General features: G+C 44.9%; 1 protein-coding gene across 1 annotated transcript in view; it reads left to right on the forward strand.

Moving 5' to 3' along the window:
• The window catches only part of FRMD4B (FERM domain containing 4B), a 311527-nt gene that overhangs the window by 69862 nt on the left and 226230 nt on the right, over window positions 1-15435 (forward strand). The gene's annotated exons all lie outside the window — the stretch shown is intronic.

Below are 15435 nucleotides of genomic sequence, written 5' to 3' on the forward strand. Positions count from 1 at the left end.
CCTTCTCCTCCTGCTCCCTAGGAAGCCGGCACGTGCTTATCTCAGACTAAGGATTGGAAGTTGGTCAGCAGCAACTGAATTTTTCAAAAGTTTCAGCACTGTACCTATAACAATGAAAACAGAAAGGGAAATGGGGCTGGGGCTGGGGGCGCACAAGTCTCCCGTGGCTGAGAATCAGAGTTGGAGGCAGGTCTGGATCTTTCGAATCGATTGTCTGTCTGCAATTTCATTTTCCTGGGGCTTAGTTTCTCTACTGCGAAACAGGACCATTAGACTGAAAGATGGGGCTCTCGGCCTCCTTCAGGGTGGAAGCTGTTCAGTTATGGCACTGGGGGTCTGGGCTTCTTTCTAAATGGGCTCTTTGGCCTTTTCTTCCTCTTGGGTGGGTGGGTGGGGGGATAATGATAATTTAAGAATTGAAAACTCACTAGTTATGGGATTTGAAAATCTGCACCGGTTCCTGTGTGGGTTCTCTTCCTCTCGCTAGCTCTCCACGCTTCTCAAAACAAACTCACTAGAACACAGATTTGCTTAACTTCACCTGAACCTCCCCTCTGGTGAGGTAACTTCAGTGGCCATGTTAGGTCCGAATTTAGTGATCTCGTTGGGTGGTGGCGCTAGAGGGGAATATTAGAAGTAAAGTACTATCTTAGTAACGTGGTTGCATTTATAGATCTTGAGGGGCCTTGGTGTGATAAAAGTCTGAGTTATGCATTGCATTAAGCAGAGTTATATAAAGCCTGTTGAATATTAATTTTGTAATGATTCACCTTACAGTTTTATGAGGCTGGATATAAAAAGATTGTGTTAATAATTGAGCCCATGGTCTATAAAATGAAGTGTAGGGAAGACAGAGGGAGTAATTGGAAGCGAAGTGGGCAGAGCCTTTTTCTTCTCTGCTGGGCTCATGCTAACTCAGCCCTATCCCTTCCCTGCAAACCCAGCCCTCGTCAGTTCTTAGACACAGTGTCAGTGCCTGCATCCAGTTTGGTTTTCATGGGAGAGTGATTCTAGGACCCTACGGATATCCAAAATCTGTAGGTGTTACATTCCTCATGTCAAACGGCAAAATAATTACTCATCTTTGTGTTTGCTTTAACCCATCTCTGGATTGTTTAGCATTCTCAATGTCACGTAAGAGCTATGCATTAGTGATTACACTGTGTTATACATCTTAGAGCTCCCAAAATAGAGACAATACCAGTGTAGTCCACGGAAATGATGATTTCACAGACACCCCTCTCACAAGTTGTGTATGTATCTCTAGTAGTCGTACTGTGTCCACAAAAGAGAACAACTATTATGTCCTTTAAGAAATAAGAAAGAAACTGGCATCATGGCTCACACCTGTAAACCAGGAAGCTAAGGAAAGGAGGCTGTCCAAGAGTTTCAGACCAGCCTCGGCTACTGTGTGAGGCTTAGTCAACCAACCAATTTAATCAAATGATACTGAGCAAAAGAAGACCAACCCACAAAAGAAGTCAGACTGTATGATTCCGTTTCTGTGGTTCTAGAAACAGTCCATTAACATACAATGGGAGAAAGAATGTCACCAGTTACAGGAAAAAATGGGAGGAATGAAAGACGGGGCTTGAGTCCAGGGGGGAGACAAAGGAAAGTTTCAGGAGTTAGAGATGTCATGTGTCTCCATTACAGTAGTGGCTACAGGAATATGAATGTATATACTTGTCAATATCTATTGGACCTTACACTTGGGTGCATTTTATTGCATATTATATTAAACTTGATCTTTAAAAAATTTATTTGTTATTATGTATGTATATATGATGGAGGCACCATGGCATGTATGTTGAGGTCAAAAGACATCTCTGTGAATCCGTAAGGCGAGAAGGCTTATGCAGCAAGCACTTTACATCTGTCTATTCAACCATCCCTCTGGCTCAAATTTGAGGTTTCCTTTTTCTTTACCTTTACTTACTTGAATGGGGTGGAAGTGTTGATACAACGTGCATGTGGAGGTCAGAGGACAAGTTACAAGAAGGGTCAGTTCTTTCTCTCCACCATGTTGGTCCTAGCTGGACTCAGGCCACCAGTCTTGGTGACAGATGATGCCTTTGCCGACTGAGCCATCTCACCAGCTCACAGGCTGATCTCTTTTAATGCTCCTTGCAGTGTCTTTCTTACTGATTAATTAGCATCTCTGAAAGCCGGCCTTCTAAAGTCTCTAGTCCCAATCAAGATTCTGGTACTTAGTCATGAGAACAGCATTTCTCAACCTGTGGGTCATGACCCCTTGTGGTAGAGTGGATAGGGAGGGGGGCGTTAAATGACCCTTTCGCAGGGGTCACCTAAGAACCGTTGGAAAACACAGATATTTACATTACAATTCATAACAGTGGCACAATTACAGATATGAGGTAGCCATAAAAGTAATTTTATTGTTGAGGGGTCATCACAACATTAGGAACCATATTAAAGAGTCAAAGATTAGGAGGGTTGAGAACCACTGCATTAGAGGATCTTGGGTCCTATAACCACAAATAAAATACAAATAAAGGACTGGAGACAGATCCATGGTAGAGCACTTAGCTAGGGTACATAATGCCTAGAGGGTTGAATCCCAAGTATAATAATAAATTAATTAATAACAGATATGATATTGACATCCACAGAAATGATGGCTATCAAAAGAATTTACAAATCCATGATACTGGGCAGAAAAATTGCAATTACTGCTGCTGTTTCACTCAGAGTTGGATGGAAATTACCTCGACTTGAGGCTGATTTAATAATTTGATGAATTGACCCTCTTATCCAGGCTGTAAATGAATTCCCCTCATGCGGAATGCTTGGCAAGAGCACAGAGGGGCTGAACGCGTTTCCTTAGCACTGTGAGAAGATAGACTTCCACCTGCCCCTGCCATATACTGTTCAACCCACTCAGGCTCCACACCCTTCACTTCCATCAGTGACCGCCTACACAGCTGTCCCCTCATATCAAGCAGCATCAAAAGAATCATCTTAGCTTGTCACTGAGGTTTAAATCCTTTTGCCTCTTATGCTTTTAGAGAGATGAGTTCCCTATTAGAGAAGCTACCGGGTGGTGGGCTGACAGGATCATCCTAGAGTGAGCTGTGTCTCTCCTGAAAACGAGCAACTTGCCTTCCAGGCAAAAATCTGAGATGTGACTCTGAGCGGTAGAAGAAACACTGTGATGTTGGCTCCAGATTTAAACTAAAGCAGCACCTGCGTTCATTTGATGGTGGCCACTCAGGGATCTGCCGCATGTCTTCTCCTGGGGAGGGGAGGTCTCTGTGAACAAGACAAGCAGCATCTTCCCCATGTTGAGTTCAGAATAGTGAGATGAGTCCACCAGATAAAGATTGGGGAGTAACAGTTGCCCAAGAAGAGGGCGCAGTAAGTGCAAAGGCACTGTGGTAAGAAGGGGATTGGCAGACAAGGAGGTCATTGTTGGAGGGTATCCAGAGCAGAGGGAAGATCTGCATGAAATGAGGCCAAGAGGCAGATGGCAACCAAAATGGTGCTAACATTCCAGATTTAGTCAAAAGAGAAGGCACCGGAGGGTTTTGAACAGGAGAGAAATATTTAGGTTTATCAGTACAGCTATCAGGTGAAGAAAGAGTTGTCTTCAAGTAAGAAAGCTAGGAGCTGGGGCGGGGGTGGGGGTGGGGAGGGCGGCTCGGTTTCTGAAGGACTTGCCACACAAGCATGAAGACCTGAGATAGGATTCCTAGTACCCATGCAAAAGGATAGGCCTGGTAGCGCGTGCCTCCCAGAAGTACAAAGGCAGAGACAGGAGGAGCCCTAGGACTTTCTGCACAGTCATTCTAGATGGATCAGTCGGCTCCAGGTTCACTGGGAGATCCTGTCTTTAAAAACTAAGGTGAAGAGCAATTGAGAACAACATTTAGAATAATCTCTGGTCTCTCTGTATGCACGCAAAGACATGTGAGTACACACATGCACACACAAGCATACCTACACACATGCACACACACACACACATGCTTACACAGGCCAGTGTCATAGTCTAAGGAAAGACACATATTTGTACCATGGTGATGGCATCAGAGATTAAGAGAAGTGAAGAGAGAGAGAGGGGTGTATTGTAGAGGGAGTGCCCCTCGGGTTGGATGAACAGGAGGAGAGTGGAGAAAAAAATAGATCAGGAAGGTTCTAGGCAACCAATCAGTTGGTGGGAGACTTTGCCAGAAAATGACCTGGAGTAATTGGGTAGGGTTTGTGCATTTTTTTGTCAGCCCTCAGAGCAGTGACTAGGCCACTCTGAAGGTCAGAAGAGTAATGTTCATACACATGCAAGAGGAACTCTGCTTGTAAAGACCCCGTCATCCCTACCCCCACCCCATGATTCTCTAGACCCATTAAGAAGCCCATCCTGGAAATGTCCTAGTCTTACAATCACAGCCTTATCCTCTCGCCACGCCAGCTCAGGGTGTTTCCAGCCCTTTCTGCCTGCTGTTGCCCATTGCATGTGCTATGTCTGAGCACCCTGCTGGCTGCACACCGTATGCTATTAGGCGTTTACTTTAGCTTTGCAAGCCTTTTTTTTTTTTGGAAGATTGCCTGTTTTTGTTAATTACGGCTTAGAAATTACTTGGTCAATAATTTTGGAGCCCAGGAGTCTAAAAAAAATTACAGGGTGTTATTAAATATTTAAGAACTGCTTAATTTCTCCAAGCAATAGGTGATTTTAGTTGAAATCCGATCCCTGGGCTGTTTACTGTCTTGTTTGCAGTCACAGATCCAATTTTTCCCATTAAAACAGAAAAGTGTGTGTAGGGATTCTGGTGTTTGTGGAGCCAAAACCAGAAGCAGTCAAGGGCTGGGGTATATAGCTCAGTTGGCGGAGGAGCTCTTGCCTAGCATGCCTGATGCTCTTGGTTTTCTCTCCAGCCACACATAAACCAGGTGTGGTGGTGCAGGCTATAATCCCAGCAGAGAGGACCACAAGTTTAAGGTTATTCTTAGGTACTTTGTGAGCTCAAACACAGATACACACACACACACACACACACACACACACACACACACACACACCACACACACTAGAAGCTATCAGCTCATCTTATGAAAATCTTGTTAAACCTGAACTTCTAAGAGCAATGGGAGATAAAAGGCCGTATTGAGCCAGGACAGGTGCTAGCCAGAAAGGACTGTCTTGAGACAAGTTCCCACGGGACAAGTGGCAAGGCTAGAAACCAGTTGGAAATAAATCTATGAGACCCAGAGTGCTTGGCAATGTTCCAGTGATAATTGGGAGAAAGACAGCATAAATCCCTTTCTTGAGCCAACATGCTCTGTAGCTAAGAGGGCGGGATAACGTGAGACAATGGAAGTCAGGAGTGGGATAGATTGTCAGGAGAAGTGGTTGCTGTTTCTGGAGTAATAACTTGGGATAATAAGTAGGAGGCTGTAGGACCAGCATGTATACAGGAATCTAGAATAGTCTTCATTTGTCCCAGAACTGCTCCTGCCCCGATGCCTCCTGGGATGCATAAGCTCCTCCTTTCTGAAGTTGCTCTGAAGGGACATGTTGTCACAGCAATGACATAAGTGATATAAATGCCTCAGAATTTTTTTCTCTTACAAGAACCAATGGGAAATGTTACCTTAAAAATATATTTGGGGTGTTTTTCTTTCTCGTTGAAAAAAATATATAACTAGTTTTGGGGAAATTGGAAGGTCTAGAAGTTAGCTGTAACCCTATTCCAAAGAACTCATGAAATGTTATAGTTTGTATAAAATCTGAAAGGGAGACTGGTCTTTTAGGATGATCTGCTTGAAAGAAGATCAAAACGTAGTAACGGTTCTAATACCCAGTGTGTAGCTTTCCTGCCGCAGCCAGTTCTCCAGCTCTCTGAATACCGCACGGGTGTCTCTAATGCGTTCTGACCTGGCTCCATCCCAGCACTGTCTCTGCTGCCCATCAGAGCTATTAGATACCAACCACAAGGCCCGGGCCTCTTCAGCTTCTGACCAACTTAACAGAAATTGACGTTTCTTTTGTTCCCTTCTCATATCTAGCAATTTGGGAGCAGCTCAGCAATTTGCTGCTGTAACACTGTATTTACTGTTACCTTTGTCACAGATGGAAAAAAAAAACAGAAAAAGAAAAAGCCAGATGAAGAGGGACCGTGGTGGTGAGGCCATATCTGTGAATACTTTGCATAAAAATTAGACTTCTTACAGCAAATCATTCCTATCGTCTAATCTGTGATGGGTGGAGAGGTAGATGTGGGACAGATGGACAGATGTTTGTAAAGGATAAAAGATGTTTGCGGCACTGAAAACTGGATGGAGCTCAGAAATACTTTATTGCGTGAGGTAACCCAGGAGAGACAAATACATCATGTTTTCCCTTGTAACCAGATTCTGGTTTCTGATTTTAAGTGTGTATATTTTATGTGGGTGAGATTTATCATCTCTTTCAAAGAGATTTTCTTCAAGTTTCCAACAAAGAATCTATTGAAGTCATCTCTCAGGAGGAGACCTGGATTAGAGTAGGGAGTATGACTTTCACTGTGTTACCACTCAGACCTTGGCTTTGCAGAGCCTGAATGTTGTCAAATTCCCTTTTTGTGGTGTGTCCACTGCTGCCACTTTGAGAGACTGCTGGTATCTGTGTGGCATGGTTATTTGAGACTACACCTGTGTGGCGTAACATACTTGCCTACCAATCAGCTATTGACCACCTAGTATGTGCTCTTGTAAGTGCTGGAGACAGTGGAAAGAATAAGACAGCATGGTCCTCTGTCCTGTAGAGTTTGGTCTTTTCCATGCGCTAATTCCAATGGTCTGGTACGATGCTCAGCTGGCACAGTGCTTACCATGCAAACCTGAGGACCTACATCAAAAGGCTGGGAATGGTGGGGTGAGCTTGTAATCCCAGCACTGGTAGGAAGTAGGGTTCAGGGGTAGAAAGGAGATCCCTGTGTCTTACTTGACCAGACACTAGAAGGTTCCAGGTAAAAGTGAGAGACACTATTTTCCAAAAAATAAAACAACAACAAAACAAAATAGATGGCATACCGAGGCACAGCAGCTGAGACTGACCTCTGGCCTCTGCACGCATGTCACTGCACATACTCTAACATACATACATTTGCATACAAAATATATTTTTAAAAGTTTAAGAAGATCAGTGTAAATGGGGGAAATGGAGGAGGTGTACCGTTATGGGCGGTTGGAAGGCTCTTGTCTGATGTTAGAAACAATTTCTTCAAGAACAGATAGCTGAGCTGAAGAGCGTGCACCAGGAAGAGCCAGCCATACACGTAACTATGGAACTAAGTTCTGGAAGAGAAAGCTGCAAGGTCTAGAGTCCCAAGGTGAAATTAGCTGGGGATGTTTGAAGCTTTGTGAGTAATAGATGATAGGAGATAAAGTGCAAGAATTCGGCAGGGCTAAAGCTAGATCATCCTATGACCTCTACACACGTGTTATATATGCGCCTGTGCTCATAGGGAGATAGACACACAGAGTTCACCCTCCACCCAAAGCACAGATATTGGAAGGAAAAAGGGAAGAAACAGAGAATATCAAAGGTAAATGGTGGTACTACAACTGATTCACCACAAGAAAAACACAATCAGATTCCTAATTCACACTTTATGCAAAACCAAATTATTCGGTTGCATAAAAAAGCTACATATAATGAATAAAAACGTAAAACACTGAAGTGAGAAACCAGAGGTTATCTTTATGATGCTAAAGTAGATTTTATAAATTAGGAATGTAAAAACTCACTTAAGATTACATAGATTTCATTATAATCAAAATATGTAACTTCCACATAATATGATGGCATAAATTAAAAGCAAATAGCATACTGATGGAAGACATTTGCAACCCCAAATCTCCAGCATAGCTCTCGCCATCAAAAGGAAATTCAAACTACCCAGTGGTGGATGGATGCCTTCCTAGGGAGGAACATGAACCACAGAAATATGGAGACGTTTTCCGCATCACTAACAATCAAATTCCCCACAAGCTTAGAGCAGGGTGAGACAGCATTTTATACCCATCGGAGTAGCAGAAATCTGAAGGCTGACAGTGGCATTTGGCAAGGAGTGAAAGCAAACAGGCACTTCAGCTGTGGCACTTGGCACTGGAGAGCAAGCTGTCAGCCCCTAATTAGACTTCCAGATGCACACTCTCCACAACACAAAGATCCTACTTCAAATTAGACACTGTTTGAAGAGGAGCCTCTTGGTGCTTTGTGAGGAGCAAGCCCGATTACTCCAGATACTTGCATAGTCTACACACTTTAGCAGCCCTGTGCTCCTATCCTAGCTCGCAAAAACATTAGCCCGAGTTTCCAAATACTCAGGGGATCTGAGGGACCCCAAGTAAGGTCTTTTGGGAGAAACTCTTGCTCATGTTCACCCAGTGTGGCCTTGTGCTCAGACAGCTTGAACCCTACACAAACTTCACAGTTGCACACAGGACAATCAAAGTTGCAAGGTGTTCTAGTTGGCTTTCTGTGGCTGTGATAAACATTAAAGCCCAAAGCAACTTAGCTTATAGGGAATTGTGTTAGTTGTGTTTCTATTGCTGTGACGAAACCCCATGACCAAGGTAACTTTTAAAAGAAGGCATTTAATTGGGCTTATTGTTTCAGAGGACCAGAGTCCATGATGGTAGAGCAAAGGTCTCCTGGTAGGAAGAGCTGAGATTTCACATCTTAATCTGAAAACAGAAAGCAGAGAAAACACACTGGGTGTGGTGGGAGTCTTTTGAAACCCCAGAGCCCCCCCCCCCCGCCCCAGTGACACACCTCCTCCATCAAGGCCACACCTCCAAATCCTTCCCAAATAGTTCCACCAACTAGCAACCAAGCATCAAACCTCGCCTATGGGGGCTATTTCCCTTCAAACCACTGCAGTGGTATTCTGTCGTCTAGGGAACTCAGGGAAGGAACCTGGAGGCAGGCACTGAAGCAGAGACTACAGAGGGATGCTGCTTACTTACTGGCTTGCTCGCTCTCCCTTGATCAGGGGCCTTTCTTTTATAGCCCAGGCCTACTTGCCTAGGCATGGCACCGCGCTCCTCAGTCAATCAGAAACTAAGAAAATGTGCTGTAGGCATGCCGATAGGCCAATTCGACGAAGGCATTTCCTCAGCGGAGGGTTCCCTCTTTCCAGGTACACCAGTTTGGCAACTGAAGTTAGCTGTGACATATGTTAAAGAGTTGAATCTGAAGTGTAATGCGCAGGCTCAGATTCTGAGTGCTCAGTGTCCAGCTTGGAGCACAGCTTTTGAATGTTGTGTCGCCTTCAGGGAATGAGGTGTGAGTGGTGGAAGTGGGTGACTGGGAGCAGGGCTGTTGTATGCGTGCCCCCCAGTTCCTCCCCAAGCTCTCTGCTTCCTGCCTCTGCCTCAGACTCCTGCCACCGTGCACTGCTGTCATGTCTGCTCTGCTGTGACAGACGGAGACCCTCTGAAATACAAGCCAGCACAAATCCTCCATCCTTGAAGCTGCTTCTGCCCGGTATGCTGTCACGGGGGGGTGGGGGGTGGGGGGGCAGAACGGTCACTAATGCAGCGTGCACAGAAGTGTCCATTGTTAGGAGCAAAATAATATACATGGACAGAGAACTACAAAACAGTGAGGGGACCCAGCGTTCTGTGGAGCAAAGTGAAAATGTCTAAAAAATGTAAGACAGTGACTAAAATACGCACTATAGAATGAAGCAATTTTTTAAAAAAAAGTTTAAGCTCCACAAAACCATAGCAAGCATATGCACACATAAATATTTATCTAATTCATAATAGTAGTTTCCTGCGACAGCCAAGGAGAAATTGGACTGGAGGAACCAACACGCGGTAGTTAGATTCTGTGTGGTTCTTTTTTAAAAGTAAGTACGGGATGTGGAACCAGTGTGAGAAGGAACATTCGGTTGTCCTGAGTGGGAATCACGGGTGGAGTTTGTATTTGACTGTGTTTCCCCGCTGTGGACTGCTGTGGGGACCGCGAGTGAACGGGAGAGGCTGTTCTGGAAGGAGGACCTCCAGTGATGCCTGCCTCTGTGGCTTTGAGCTCCCGAGAGCAGAAGATGACCACCGTGCTCCATTTCGTCATCACACCAACATCCTTTACAGATGGACACTTTCCCTCAGAGCTCTCCCTGCTTTCCAGGCCATGAAGCTGTCCTCTAAGCTAGACAGGCATTTGTCAACTATTAGGTTTTTAGAGAAATGGCACCTTTCACTGGTCTCTAAGGAAGGAGCCCTCCTCAACCTCCTGCCTACAGTTTTCCTTCTAGTGGTAAGATATAAAAAGTGCCCAAGCTCCCCTTTCCAGCTGGACAGTTTCAGTAGGTTAAGTGTGAAACTGCAAGCAGCGGCCGTGTTCAGAGCTTTCTCGCTATCTCAAACTGAATCCCTTTTCCCACTTAGCAGTCATGTCCATTTCCCAGGTCCTCACTTCCTGGTATTTTCAGTGCTCTGTTTCTGACTCAAGACTCTCAGGACACCACATAGGTAGAATCATGCAACATTTGTCTTCCCTGTTAGGGCTCCTTGCATTTAGTGGTTTGATTTGTTTTGTGCCTAAATTTCATGGTCAAATGACTTCCGCTGAATGGTGAGCCACATTGTGTTTATCCATCTGCCAACGGAGTTCTGAACTGTCTCCAGCTTTAGCTCTTTTGAGAAGTGCAGCTATGAACATCAGGGTACAAACATTTGCTCGTATCCCTACTTTGAGACCCGTGCCTGGTGTTGGAACTGAAGACTCACCTGGGAAGTTTATGACGCATCTTTTGAGGGTCTGCAAACTTTTAAGAGAGCAGCACCTCGCATTTCCATCAGCACTGTGTGGCAGTTCTGGTTTTTCCACACTGTTGTCAATTCCTGTTGTTTCTTTTGTTGCTGTTGCTTTAAGTTTTGTTTGTTGGTTTGTTTTGGGTTTTGGAGACAGGGTTTCTCTGTGTAGCCCTGGCTGTCCTGCACTCACTTTACAGAACATGCTGGCCTCAAACTCACAGCAATCCGCCTGCCTCTGCCTCCCTGAGTGCTGGTATTATAGGCGTGGGCCGCTGTGTCTGGCTGTTGTTGCCTATTGTTAAAGCCACTCAGAGGTCTGAAGTGGATGGTTCTTGACTATAGTTTACTCTGTTCTCTTTATAATCAGTGCTAAACATTATCTGAGGGTTTTTTTTTCCGGAGGTGGAGGGGTTTTGTTTTTCTTGACTAGTTGATAGCATCTTAACACTCGGGCTAGGTTCAGCATTTTCCCAGATGTGGTGCACATAACATGGCTTCATTGAGGGAAGAAACTGGGGAGGGAAGACTCCTAGTTACAGAAAGAAGCTAAGAAATGAAGCCAACTTCAGTGGCTTTTTATCATAATATGTGTTTAGTGTCTAGAAATTCAAGAGGCCAGTGTGCGATGGCGACCTTGATTTCCTGTGCTTTGGTTCCTCTCAGAAGTTTTTCCAAGCATTTTATATGTGAAGTTATTCTGTTCAGTAATGCTGTTTATCTTTTTATGCTGATTGTTTACATGTGAAGCCAACTGTTTCATGTGGTGCTCAAAGAAAATTTTATCACTTGTGACTTTGAAGGCAGACCTAGCTGTGATGAGGCTGCTGTGGCATGCTGGGCTCTCCCACCAGACTCTGCTTAAGGGATTTTTTTCAGTGTTTTTTTAAAGATGTATTTATGTATATACATGAGTGCTCTATTTGCATGTATGCCCACATGACAGAAAGGGCCTGTGGAAGAACAGCCAGTGCTTTTAACCTGCTGAGCCATCTCTCCCAATGTTATTACTATTTATTGTATATAGTTTTTAACATATATTAAAAACTACTGTTGATGTGAGACACAACTTCAAATTTTACATATGAAGCTAACAGGATATTTCAGTAGATAGAGGTGCTTGCTCCCAAACCTGAGGACTTGAGTTCAATCCCTAGAAAACACACACACACACACACACACACACACACACACACACACACACACACACACACTACACACACACACACACACCCACACACAATGTTATCTGAGAGTTATAGATGCACAGCCATCTATAACTCTAGTCCCAGGGGATCTGACACCAACTTCTGTCTGCCCTCCACAGGCATCTTCCTGTAAGTGCTCTATAAAACTCCATGAACAAAAGCAACTTGAGAGGGTGAAGGGTTTATTTCATCTTACACCTTTCAAGTCACAGTCTATCCTGAGAAAAGTTATGGCAGGAACTCAAGGAAGCAAGCTGGAGTCAGGTACTGATGAAGAGGCCATGGAAGAGTGCCGCTTACTTGCTTGCTCCTTGTGGCTTGTTCAGCCTGCCTTCTTATACCACCCAGGACCACCTGGCCACAGGTGGCATTAGCACATCAATCATCAATCAGGATGACACTCAACAGACTTGCCTGTTGCCCAATAAATGGAGACGTTTTCTCAATTAGTACTCCTAACCAGCTGACCCTAGCTTGTGTCAACTTGACATAAAGCCTAGCCAGTACAATGGGTCTGTTAAGACAAATCCTAATACAGTCTACTGTCCTTGTAAAAGAGGAAGGGTAAACACAGAAAGAGACGGCAGGGCTGCAAATGCACAGAGGGAAGATCCTATGAGGACAGTGCGGGGCAGCCATCGGCAAGCCAAGAAAAGAGACTACATGTAGCTCGTCCTGTCATTGCCTTGACCCTGAGCTTCCAGCCTTCAAAACAATGAGGAGATAGCTTTTGCTCATTTAAGTGCACAGTCCACCTCATTTTGTTATGGGAACCCTAGAAAAATAATACTGTTGTTGACCCAAAGCCACCTATCTTACATATTAAGACCTTGCACTTCTTGTCGCATCCTCTAGGACCTAATGTCACAAATTATCTCCTCCTGACTTTTAAGGATTAAGTTGTCTATTTTAACAGTTGTTGTGTTCCCTGGTTTTGGGCCCTTAGTGATAGAATCACTGTAAAACAGATTCCTATAGTATTCGCATTAGTTATTTTCATGTCCCTGTGACCAACATACCTGAAGGACAACTTAAAGGAAGGACAGACTTGCTGTTGATTCCTGGTTCTGGAGGGTTCAACCTAAGGTTCCATCAACCAGAGCAGAGTGCCATAACAAGGGAGCATGCGGCAGGGGAGGTTCTCACCCCATGATGGACAGGAAACAGAGAAAGGAGGAGATGGGAGGCCTAGAGTAGCCTTCAAAGCTAAATCAGCACAGACTCTTCCCTCCGGCTAGACCCCATCTCCCAAAGCTTACAGTTTCCCCACCAGAGTGCCGCCATCTGGGGACCAAGTGCCCAAAGCAGGAGCCTGTTGAAAGCACAGCGATGCTCTTAAGTCCATTTCTTCTCTCTTCTAATTTGCTCATCCTGAATACTTTCCACACTGCTTCTGTTCCTGGGTGCTGGGGTTTCCAAGCAGATGCCTATTCCTGTGGCCTATTGAGTGGCTTGTCACAAACAGGAAGTTGGGGGGGGGCAGAGCGCGGGAATGAGGCATGCTTACTGACTGAAGCCAAGTCTCCAGGGGAAAGCCATGCCCCTGCACCAAGCCATGCACTAGCTTTGTGCAACCTCAGACAGGGTATCTTTTTTTTTTTCCCTGGCTCAGGTTCTTCAGTTCCATGGTACATTAATGTATGTGTTATTTTCAGAGTTCCTGGAAGCGTTAGTGTCACCATAAGTGATGGGCATGGCATCCTGGATGGCTTATGGTTGGTCCCAGTCGATGGTAGCTATTTTAGGTAGTTGGGAAGTATCTGTTTATTTCCCCTTTTCTGCTCTTGTGGTCTGAGCTTATACAAGCTGTGTAATGTTTACTTACGTAAGAGATTTAACTAATTACTTACGTTTGATGTCTGCACTATGGCGCGATATGCCAGCACTACAAGGCGTGGCTGCTCAAGGGGATTTTGTTGCCTGGTGGATGGATACATGAAAGACATCGCGCAAGATGTAATGAAGCAGGAAGCGTATAAATCTTTTGAGGGTGACTATGTAACCTTTTAACGTCCCTTATTGCTGACCCTCATTTATTTTATCTGCAAAATGGGGGGCTTAATCTAGACTATATCTCTAGTGATCTCTAGTGTATATTTTTCTGAAACTGCTTACCCCAAAATCATGAGGGTCAAGAATATGGACAGTTCTCATTCTCATCTTTGTATTACGTAATTCCTCCTCCTGTGATCGCTCTCTCTCTCAATACATTTTCAGTATTTAGATAAAATCGTATTGGCTTTGCTTCTTTGCTGAGACAAGGTGTCACTAGAGTCAAATTAGCCTACAACTTGCTATGTGGTCTAGGCTGGCCTTGAGCTCCTGCCTCGGCTTCCTGAGTACTGGGATTGTAAGTGGGAGGCACCACGGCCAGCTTTGGACACCTTGATGTTTGGTTAAAACAAGCAAACATAAAAGCAGCCTTTATTAGCTTTGGAAAATTAAAATCAATGAACTTGTTTCCTGCACCACTTGGGATTTCCTTCTAGAGGGATGCTGAAAAACATTGCATGGAACTCCCAACCTGCACTGTGTTTTATGTGTAACGGATCTGCTAAGATACTGGGTTTCTGTTATGGTTTGGATGCGAAGTGTCTCCCAGTATCATCAGTGGATTCGTACATTAGTGAATGACTCAAGATGTGTTGCCGTTACTGAGAGGTGTGACAAATCTTCAAAGGTGAGAGCAAGTTGGAAAGAATAAGTCATGAGGGTGAGTCCTTGGGGGTCTCGCCCTTCCCTTCTCTCTCTCTGTCCTTCTTGAGAGAGCAGTCTCCTGATCCACGTGTTCCTACCACCATGATGTTCAACCTACCTCATAGCGAGGGAGAAAGCCAACTTGGAGCTAACCCTCTGAAACAATGAATAAAACCAAAGAATTCTGCCTTTGCTTTTATTTAAGATTATTGCCACAGCATGGGAAGATGGACTTGTTCTACAGCGTCCTTGAGCAGAGCTGGGCAAAGGGGTTCTTTGAGTTCCTTCTGCCTCCTGCACCACCTGGGCCCTGGTGCCTGTATCCAGAGGGGGAGGGGTACAGAGGAGCAAGTGGGTGGGAGGCTGCCAAGGAGAAAGGTGACAGGAGTCTCATTCATCCATACAACGGAGCAATGAAAGCCACATCTGCCGCCAGCCTGCCCTCTTTGCCCCAGTGTTTACAAGCTGCTCCGCAGAGCAGTTTGGCCACACAATTGACAAGGGCGAGGCATGCTTACTGACTAAAGCTGAGTCTCCAGGGGAAAGCCATGCCCTATAGAGAGAGCATGATAGATAGGTCTAAAGGGTCTCAAGGCACAATACCCGCACTAACGGTTAGTTCACCAGCATCCACAGCCAGCTTCATCCTCACCACGGTTGTTATCTATTCAAAGCCAGAGTCAAAGCTGCCAGGCTGGCTGCAGTAACCCTGAGAGAGTCTAAGGTGCTATTATCCTGAGGTCTCCTTCCTACCCTCACAGCC

Source organism: Acomys minous (genome assembly GCF_964271855.1).
Source record: "Acomys minous genome assembly, chromosome: 17".
Classification (NCBI taxonomy): Eukaryota; Metazoa; Chordata; class Mammalia; order Rodentia; family Muridae; genus Acomys; species Acomys minous.